Genomic DNA, 11,014 nt, shown 5'->3' with positions numbered 1-11,014 from the left:
AAGTATCACTTCATTCGTGAGTGTGTGGAGAACGGGCAGATCGAAGTGGAGCATGTGCCGGGTGTTGAGCAGAAGGCCGACATCCTTACCAAGCCATTGGCAAGGATTATGTTCAAGCAAATGAGGAGCTTAAACGGAGTTCAAGAAATTGATCTCCCTAATTCAAGTTGGAATTAAGGGGGGTGAATGTTGGATAATTCCAAGCTTGTGGAAACTTAACATATTATTAGATGTTTAATATGTTAAGATAAACACAATAAGAAAACCTAGAAATAGGAAAATGAAGTTTCTATTTAGGTTAGGTTTGTGTTTTCCATATCCCACATGTTAAAGAGAATTGTATTTCATATAAATATAGGTCTAATCCCACATGTTAAAGAGAATTGTATTTCATATAAATATAGGTCTAATCCCACATGTTAAAGAGAATTGTATTTCATATAAATATAGGTCTAATCCCACATGTTAAAGAGAATTGTATTTCATATAAATATAGGTCTAATCCCACATGTTAAAGAGAATTGTATTTCATATAAATATAGGTCTAATCCCACATGTTAAAGAGAATTGTATTTCATATAAATATAGGTCTAATCCCACATGTTAAAGAGAATTGTATTTCATATAAATATAGGTCTAATCCCACATGTTAAAGAGAATTGTATTTCATATAAATATAGGTCTAATCCCACATGTTAAAGAGAATTGTATTTCATATAAATATAGGTCTAATCCCACATGTTAAAGAGAATTGTATTTCATATAAATATAGGTCTAATGGAGAGGTGTTCCATATGATCTAAGAGAAACATATTGAGAGCTTTAGTTTTGAGTAGTTTCTAAAGCTAATAAGAAAAGTTGTTCTTATAACTCTTTGTGTTTCTAAGAGATTTGAGATGATTCTACGGATCCTATCTCATCTCCTTTGTTGAGAATATCACATTAAGTCACACTGAAACTTTCATCAACAAACTATCTTATGTGAAAAACTCAATTTGAGTTAATCATGTCAATATAGTTGCTCCTCAGATTCATTAATGAGCTTCTGCTCAATTATCCCCAATATTCACTATAAGGATGTGGTGTTAGAGGAAAAAAAAATGGAGTTCATTAAGTGGCCGGGTTTGTAAATACCAGTCATGGCATGAAAAAATATACGGAGAAAGCACTATGATTTGGCTAAAGTCTTTCACTCATCACAAGAAGCCTGATTTTCTTTGGAAGAAATGTACCATAATCTCAGCTACAAGGAATTTAGATCTTAAAGAAAAGCGTCTAGGTATTTCTAAGATTCATAAGTCTATGACTGAATATTTTGGAGTTGTGAAAGTGTATGTGATCAGATAGACACAATAGGTTATCCAATCAAATAATAAGAGATGATCTATGGTGCCCTAAGTGGTCTAAGGAAATAATATGATTCCTTATGAAGAGTCATAGAACTCTATGAATTCATTACGTGAAATGAACTTTGAAGATGCGCTTTTTAAGCTCATAAACTTCGATAATAAACTGCAAGTCTATAACCAAGTCGCTGAGGTTGCTCCTCACTTGGTTTATTAAAAATGAGGTATAGAATATTAGAATAACAGAGATTTTTACAGAGAAAAAGGGAGAGAACAAACAAGCTCTCACTCTACTCGTGCTTGAGGTTCTCATCAACAATTCTATGGAGAATATGTCCATGATCAAACTCAAAACAAACATGTCAGATTTTCGTGGAAAGCGCACACACTCAGCTGCGAGGTGGTACAATCGATTTGATCATCTCACAGTGCCCTCACAACGATGAAATTATCAGACCAAGATCAGTACTAAGGTCAAGAGTTGTATCCAGATTCAGTAGTCTTTCCCCACATTACCAACAATGAGTCACATCTCCAATCAACTAAACCATGGGTAACGATTAATTAAGTCATTTTTGGTTATAGAGACTTACTTCCCTATCACTCATGTTGGTTATATTTTTTTTGCATATTCCTCAAGGTACTTTACCTTTAGAAGATATTTAGTTTTTCATGCTATAACTAAATCAATCTTGTTTGTCTCCAAGTTGACATAAGATTACACCTGTGAGTTTACATTTAATTTTGAATATTCTATGCTTGTTAAGGATAAGCTAGCAAAGCAGGTGACAATGCAAGAAAAAAGACATAATGACCTTTATATGTTGAAGGATGTCACATTCAAGGCGTTTTACTTTACAAGGCAGCACCAAAGCACCGAACAGATTTGGCATCAATGGATTGGCCATCCCAACATGGACATTCTTTAGCTTCTTTCAAGAAATAAAGCCATAATAATGAATCAACCTAGTTCAAAGACATTATGTGATGCTTGTTATTTAGAACGAAATTAACTCTTCCATTTCCTTTATGATCTCAAACTTCGTCTAGTAAGCCTTTATAAGAATACATTATGATTTATGGGGTCTATGTCCATTTGTTTCATTTCAAGAGTTTAAATATTATGTCATCTTTGATGATAATTGCTCAAGGTTTACATGGAGCTATCTGTGAAAACTCAAATCAAATTTATTCTTTGTATTTGTATGCTTTCAAAACCTTGTGGAGACTCAACCGGGCCTCGTGGTCTGGTGGTATAGGAACCTCGGCTGAGGTGTCCGCCATCACGAGTTCGAGGCCCGGCCACAGCGGATTTAACATGGTTTCCGTTTGGCCGCCAGAACTCTCCAGTTCCGGTTGGACGCGGTGGGATAGTCGGACTTAGGTCCGGATACCTAGATTATCAAAAAAAAAAAAAAAACCTTGTGGAGACTCAATTACAGAGGAAGATCACTTCTTAATCATAAAGTTTCATTGTGATGATGGAAATGAATTTTTCAGCAATAACTTCTTAACTCATGATCTGAAAAATCATGGAATTCAGCAGCTAGTATCTTGTCCTCGTACATCCAACAAAATTTTCGCTCTAAGAAAAAACATAGACATGTGACTGAGTTGGGTTTACTATGATGTATGACAGTAAATGTAACGACCCGGTATCTCTAAACCGGACTTGGAAATTGGTTTGATTAATTATTTTCTCTAAACCAAACCATTTGAAATAAACCAAAGAGATATATAAGTAACCGTAAAAATCTTCCTCTTCGATATAACCTAGCCGACATTTTTTTCTTTACAAGCTGAAACCAGCGGGGCTTTTCATCATGACCCACCATATCTTGTAGCGCCATCATTATGTGTTGTTCATCGGAAAGCTATGTCCATTGCTGGAGCCCATCCTTCTATCACCAGCCGTCGTCGCTGTGTTGTTACCATGAGCCAAGAGTAACGATTCCAGCCGATGCATCTGATTATCATCGCCAACCACCACAGCTCAAAGCCTTGAGTCATCTCAGTCCACCGGAGATCCATACCTTGATCTCACCGCTTCTTCACCACCATCGCAAAATATCACAGCCATGTCACTGGTCAGCCATGCCGTTACACGGAGTCGTTGTCACCTACTGTCATAATCTTGTTGCCTTAGAACGATCGATATTACCATGCTTTCGGCTCACAGCTCACATCGGATTCGTCCAATGGAGAGCGTGAGCAAGCAGAGGCTAAGAAAGATAGAGTGGAGTTGTGTATATGGTCTTTTTTATTATGAGATATTGTTAGTGGCACGCTGTTCTCCGGGAGGTGAAGCGTGTCACTATAAAGCTCTTTGACAATTACCATCGAGGTCGCCAAGCGCCACGCGCCATGGCGACCGAAGGCGAGCGCCATGTGTATGCCTCACACAAAAGGAATTCAAAACAACTATATGCTACTTCCCTTTAAGTTCAATGAATAATATGTATGTTTAAATCCAAAACACTAAATCCACTATAGTTGAATCCTAAATAGCAAAACAAGCACGAAAAACAGCAAGTCTAAATAGCAAAACACCTAAGTCTTAATAGCAAAACAACAACTAAAAATACCAAATCAAAACACCAAGTCCTTAAACACTAAAACTCAGATTCAGAATTATGATCTTTATACTCTAACTCATACACAAAACCAAAGTCATCTAACTCATCCTCTCTTAGCCATAATAAAACTTAAACACAGAAGAGAAACGTATGATCAGGGGATATTTAGGAAAGGTTAAACGTGATAGAGGAGAAAAATATGATTACGGGATATATGACATACTAAACCAAAGTCGGTTTGATAGCCTAGGTTTACACAAACCAAACTAGTTTGTCTAATATCAACATGTCGTGGCTAGAAGCGCCTTCCAGAAAGCATGAAAGCGGAGAATAGCGACCTCCATGTGTATGTCGCCTGGCCATGGGGTATTGAGGCGATGAGGCTATCGCTCCACCTCGCCATGCGCCATGGCGACCAAAGCGGTCGCTTTTTAAAACCAAGCCATCGAGGCATTTTACTACATCATTTCTTGGGATACTCTATGGGAAACCACCTCTCTAAACATTTCTAGGTGTATTTTGGATGTAATTGTTTTTCTTACTTGAGACTTTACATGAAGAATAAAATGGATTCTAAGTCATAGGTATGTGTTTTCCTTGGTTATGCTAAGAAATATAAAGGATGCAAGTGTATCTATCCTCCAATTAGATTAGTATTCATGAGAAGACATGTCCTATTTCATGAGGCTATCATCACAACAGTAACTTGAACCAGCTCAATGCCTGAAGAAATGAAAGTCTACAGCAGAAATCTGAAAAAAATTCAGGTACAGAAAACACATTCCCTCAAGAAGAACATGTTTTTCGTCGATGTCTTGTGAACAAAAATGGACAAGGAGACAATATATAGAGTCCTCCACAACCATCTAACAGTGACCTGGTGAAAGGAGACACATCTCAAGTACTTCACTCTGAATCATAGGGATCAAATTAAGCTCCACCATATACTAATGAAGTCCATTTCCCTCCAGCTGAACAACCCGTAGAGAAGAAGAGAAAAATTAAGTATAATAAGCTTAACCCAATATATGTTATGTTCATTGTTAAGTCCAACTATCTAGCCCAAAGACAGTGAGGAAAGCGCTCACAGATCCAGGTTGGAATAGAGTTATGGGAGTTGAAATGGAAAACATGTATAAATCATAATGTGGGATCTTGTTCCACCTTAAAAAGACTAGAAACCTCTAGTTAGTAAATGGGTCTTCAAGACCAAGCTGAACACCAATAGTTCCTTAAACAAACTCAAAGTCAGACTTGTTGATAAGGGTTATGAACAAAAAGAGGACGTCGACTATATAGAGATGCTTAGTTATGTGGTCAAGAAAAAAACTGTCATAACAATTCTTCATGTGGGGATAACAAAGAAATGGCATATCAATCAGCTTGATGTTCAAAACGCATTTCTTCGTAGAGAACTAAAACAAACTGTGTACAAGACTCAACTCCCATGGTTTAAAGTTCCAAATAAACATGACTTTGTATGAAAGATCAAGAAAGCGGTATACGAGATAAAAACAAGTACATGTAGCATGGTTTGATAAGCTCAGGCTTTTTGTCAGCACTTTTGGATTCAAGTGATGTTTCCATGATCCTTCTTTTTTTTGTATATCATAGAGGATGATCATATTTTAGCTATCTTCTTCTTTATGTATATGACATGATCTTAACATGCAACAACAACAATTTAGTAAATGGTCTTTTTCAGTGTCTATACTCTGAATTCAAAATGAAGGACATGGGAGAAGACATTATTTACTTGGTATTTATGTTCCTTATCATGCCAAATGACGATTTTTAAGTCAAACCAAATATACTAAATATCTTCTTATTAATGCTGGTATGGGGGATTGGGTACATATACCAACACCTCTATCTTTAAAGCTGAGAACTTATCATGACATGATGAATTTCAGAGCTTAACCGGCAAACTGCAGAACCTTACAATCACGAGACCAGATACTCATTTATAAGTTAATTACATTTTACAGAAGATACTTACTCCGATACAGTCTAACTTCAACCTGCTTAAGCGAATCCTAATATATGTCAAAGGAACAGCTGAAAAGGGAATACAAATCAATGTAGAAACCAACTCCACTCTCATTTGCTATAGTGATAGAAATAGGGCAAGATACAAAAACACAAGGCATTCAACAAGAGGTTTTTGAACTCTTTTTAGGTCTACTTTTATATCTTGGTCTACCATAAGATACGACACAATCTTAAAAATTCTCTACATAAGCAGAATACATGACCATGTCTCTTGCTGCCCTTGAGGTTGTTTGAATAAAGAATCTTCTCGGAGTGATGGGATCACAACAACATTTAACATCATATCATTGATGTTTCATGATAATCTTTCAGCAGTTTGTCTCACTGCCAATCCAATGTTTTACAACAGAACCAAATAGTTTAATCTGGACTAACACTATGTTTGTGAAAGGGTAGCTCTCTACGCTCTAGAGGTAAAGTGTATACCTCTGCCATGATCTTTAAGATTCCAACATATTTACTAAGTCACTTCCACAAGAGCCTTTATACAAGTTTTATAGCAAACTAGAAGTATCTCTTCCAGTGACTCCAAGTATGAAGGAGTGCATTAGCCAAAGGTAGACAAACATGCTATAAGAAGAAGAGTATTCAAGCTCAGCCAAAACCGATGCTACTAGACCAATTACTAAAGCCCCATAGAAGCCAAAGAATTCCAACACATAGCCCAATTGTCTCTTTTCTTATTCCTCTATAACGACATTCAATGTTCAACACTCTGTACGTAAAAAGTGTGCAACGACAATTTCAGCTCACATGATAACCACCATGAATAGATTTGATTGTCTCAGCCCATGTGCCCATTGATTATTACTAAAGAATAAAACTGAACCTTTTTTAATAAATTGATGAAAGACATTTTACTTATTTCTTAAGTGAAAAAGAGATACTGCAAACTAATAATTTTTTCTTCTTCATTAAGGTTTTCCTTTTGGTTTCACAATAATATATAATATATGGTTCTTACAAAAATCGTGACTCTTCTCTGCAAGCGATTGTTCAAACGACTGGTTTCAACATATCTCCTCTGCTGATGCATAAAGATATTTGGAAATTATTCATATATCTTTATTATTCATTAATTTACATAGATAATTAACTTTTATTTGTATTTTACATATTTTAATGGTTTTCCTATTATAATTGAGATTATGGTCTTCTAGATTTAAGAATTTATTATAAATAGGCATTTAATCTTAAAGTTGTATTCAGTTTGATTTGATTAATAAATAGTTCTGGCTTTTGGAAGAATAGTATTCTCTATCATTTGTATTGATTTGATTAGATTCATCAATCAAGAAACATGTTCCAAGCGAGGATTCTCTAGAATCCCTTGGTTGAGCTGGCAGGTCCCAAGCGTGGTTTCCATAACCCCTTGGTTGAGCTGTTTATCATTGCTTCCGCTTCATCAGGTGGTGTTAGAGCTGCGTCTCTTTGGTTTCTAAATCGAAGAACAATTCTGGATGTCATGTTGATTAGCAGTTGCAATCTCTATTTTTTGTGGACGAAAGCCCTTTTGTAAAGAGAGAATACCATGAGATCTATCGAGAGATCTATGATGATCCAATCTACAACGTTTATGAAGATGATGAGATCGACAAAGAGCTTTGTGGAGATCAAATCTATGATGTTTATGAAGAAAACGATTTTGATAATTTATTTCGTGCAAAAATAAGGCGAAATCTCATTATGCAGAAGACTTCAAGCATTAATCAGGCTCATGCAATATTCATGCAGAAACAGTTTTATGAAGAATTCGACTCGTGCAATATTCGTGCAGATTCGACTTGTGAAGATTTTGTGCATCATCCTATGTGGAAAAATCGGTTGAAGATTCGAGGACGAATCTTTCTTGGCCGGCGAGACCTGATGCAGCAAGATATTTGGATAAGATATTTGGAAATTTTCCAAATATCTTTATTATTCATTAGTTTACATAGATAATTAACTTCTATTTGTATTTTTCATATTTTAATGGTTTTCCAATTATAACTAAGATTAGAGTTTTCTAGATTTAATAATTTATTATAAATAGACATTGAAGCCTAAAGTTGTATTCAGTTTGATTTGATTAATGAACAGCTTTGGCTTTTGGGAGAATAGTATTTTCTATCACTTGTATTGATTTGATTAGATTCATCAATCAAGAAGCCCCAAGCAACGATTATCTAGAATCCCTTGGTTGAGCTGGCAGGTCCCAAGCGTGGTTTCCATAACCCCTTGGTTGAGCTGTTTATCATTGCTTCCGCTCCATCATTTGCACTTTCCCGGGCCGGCTCGACTCTGACATCGGCCGTATTCCTTGTGGTTTTACCTTTTCTACAACTTGATTGAAATATAATTTATACCTATTAAATTTCACTAAGCGTTTGTGACGATTCTTTTCAATTTTCTCCACTAACACTTTCAACCATTCAATGATACAACTAGCATTCGAGTTTGAAATGCCTTTGATGTTTAGTTTTCTGATTAATTGGTTGAACCTATGTTGGTTTCTACTATAATTTTTTCATATCTCAATATAATGGTTGTGATTGATATGAGGAATATACATATACTGTTTAATAAGTTTTTGTTACATGAGTCGGTGATTGGCATTCAACAAATCTCATGTAATTAATGGTGTTTCATCTACATGTGACCTATTACAGCTTTCTTTCTTCTCATTTGTTATATCTCTTCTACTTAATATAAAGTGGCTATGTCCGGAAAGTTTTCTTATCACCATTTAAATTTCCGTTTTCAAACCGATATTTGTTCTCCTATCTTTTTTTTGATGAAATGTTAAATTTATAGATCATCGAAGAAAAAATATATGTACAAAAATAAGGAGTTTAAAACTTTAAAAGCAGACCTATGCTACCCGTAAGTTACATGAGTTTCAAACCATCTACTCATCAATCCTTGAAGCTTTGGCTTGTGAACATACCATGTAGACGTAATACGGTTCCTCACTGCTTTATCTATTAACTTTGCAAGCTGCTCAACTGACTTTGCTGTGTTTTTGTTCCTTCTCTCATTACGCTCGTGCCATATGAAATAGATTGTGACCTGTAAGACAAGTCTCAGAAGGATGAAGGTAAGGCGATCATACGAACTAGTCAACAGACGAGTCAAGGTGATGTCCCAGTCCGGGTCAGGTCAAGTCCAAATAGAGATCCTGCAACTTTCAACCATAGAATGTACGTATATGGGCAAGCAAAATAAAGATGATCTCTAGTCTCGTCCGGCTCACCGCAGTAGAGGCAGCATTGCGTCTGGCCCCATATGCTCGTACGATGCTCTGTCGATAGTCTATCCCTTATAGCCAGCCAAGTGATGAAAGCATATCGAAGCACTCCTTGAGAAAACCGGACAAGCTTACTCCATTGAACCTTTTCTCTACGATGTCTGATTTGGTGCCAAGTTTCGGAGGAGACAAACTCGTTCCCATAGTCCTCAACTCCGCGTTTCCATAATACTCCATCAGGGTCAGTAGATAGAGTTAATGAAAATCACCTTATATCTTGGATCATACCTTGAACATATTGGTCACGACATCTTCTAAAGCGCCATTCACTGATCTCACTCAAATTACCCTAAGGAGTGAATTACTCTCTCAAATAAGAGGTTCAGTTGTAGTACTTAGGGATCAAATTCACAGGGAGCTAGGGAACCTAATAAATCTAATAAGATTGGTTAAGCTAGATTGATTTTATGTTTAAATGTAAATAGCATGTTTGTGAGCAAAATAATTGCTTGATTGATTGATTGGAGTTTTGGTACTTAGATGAAAGTAGCTAGACTTAGGGCTTTTATTCAGTTAGTCAGGATTATAATCCTACAGATGCCTAATAAGTTGTATGCATGATATTATAGAGCTCAACACTTAATAACAAACCATTAGGCTTTCGCTTTCTAGGTTTGTCTATTGACCAGTGTCGATCGATTATTCTATAGGAATATTGATCGATGCACTTGTTGAAACGTCGACTGATTATTCGATTGGAATATCGATCGACGCTTTTGGTCAAGCGTTAATGAGCGAATTGAATATGCTCACTAAGCTTCCTAGATCAGCTCTCGCCTTACTCTAGCAATCTTAACTCAGTTAGGATGGATTCAGGGTGAGATGCAAGCTATCGCTTATGACAATTCCTAGGGCAAGTTCTAGGTAGCTAATCTAGGAACAGACATTAATGACAATCCTAAAGATGAATATCACAACTTAGCAATCTATAGTTGGGGCTAATCCCTCATAACCTATTTAAACCCTAAATCTAACAAAGAGAACTACTCAGACATGGTTAAGCAATTCATAACAACAATAAGGTATAAAAATTGCATAGATAAAAAGATAGATATCAATGGAGTTTCAATCACAAATCTCTTTGGATCTTCTCTCCAATCAACTAAAAATCTTAGAAAACCTTTGCTGTGAAATCAGTAAAACAAGAAAGCACACTTTGCCTCTAACATGTTGGCAAAGCTTATATAATTAGGTTAAAACTCGTCAGGGGTAATCTTGTAAATAGGTGAAGACTTGGGCTCTAAGTCGGCTGAGACCAAACGGGCTTTCTGCGCGCTTCGCTGTCGATCGATGTCACAATGTGAACATTGATCGATTATTCCTCTTCAATGTCGACCGATGGTCGTGCTCGATGGTCGTGCTCGATGGTCATCTCGGGTGCTTACTCCAAATATTTGCCATCTCGAGTGCTTACTCCAAATATCTCCAAAATGCTCCAAAATCATCACTTTCTTCCAAATCACTCCTGATCCTATAATTATACTAAATATACTCTATTATATAATAAATAGTAGTTAAAACACTTATAAACCATGAGTAAAAGTGGGTCAAATCCATGGTCTATCATTCACCACCAACTAGAATATCACAGATCTTTGCTTCCCTCACAATACCCAATTTCTGTGTACCCACTTCTCCAAGGAGCTCAATCAGTCTGACTTTGGGGTGCCAAACTGTAATGACCCCAACCCCAAACTATCCCCAAAGGCCACATTTGGTTTCTTTAAAAAGAGAGAGAGAGAGAGAGAGAGAGA

This window comes from Brassica oleracea, unplaced genomic scaffold, assembly GCF_000695525.1.
Source record: "Brassica oleracea var. oleracea cultivar TO1000 unplaced genomic scaffold, BOL UnpScaffold00746, whole genome shotgun sequence".
NCBI lineage: Eukaryota > Viridiplantae > Streptophyta > Magnoliopsida > Brassicales > Brassicaceae > Brassica > Brassica oleracea.
Note: the sequence above shows the minus strand (reverse complement) of the source record.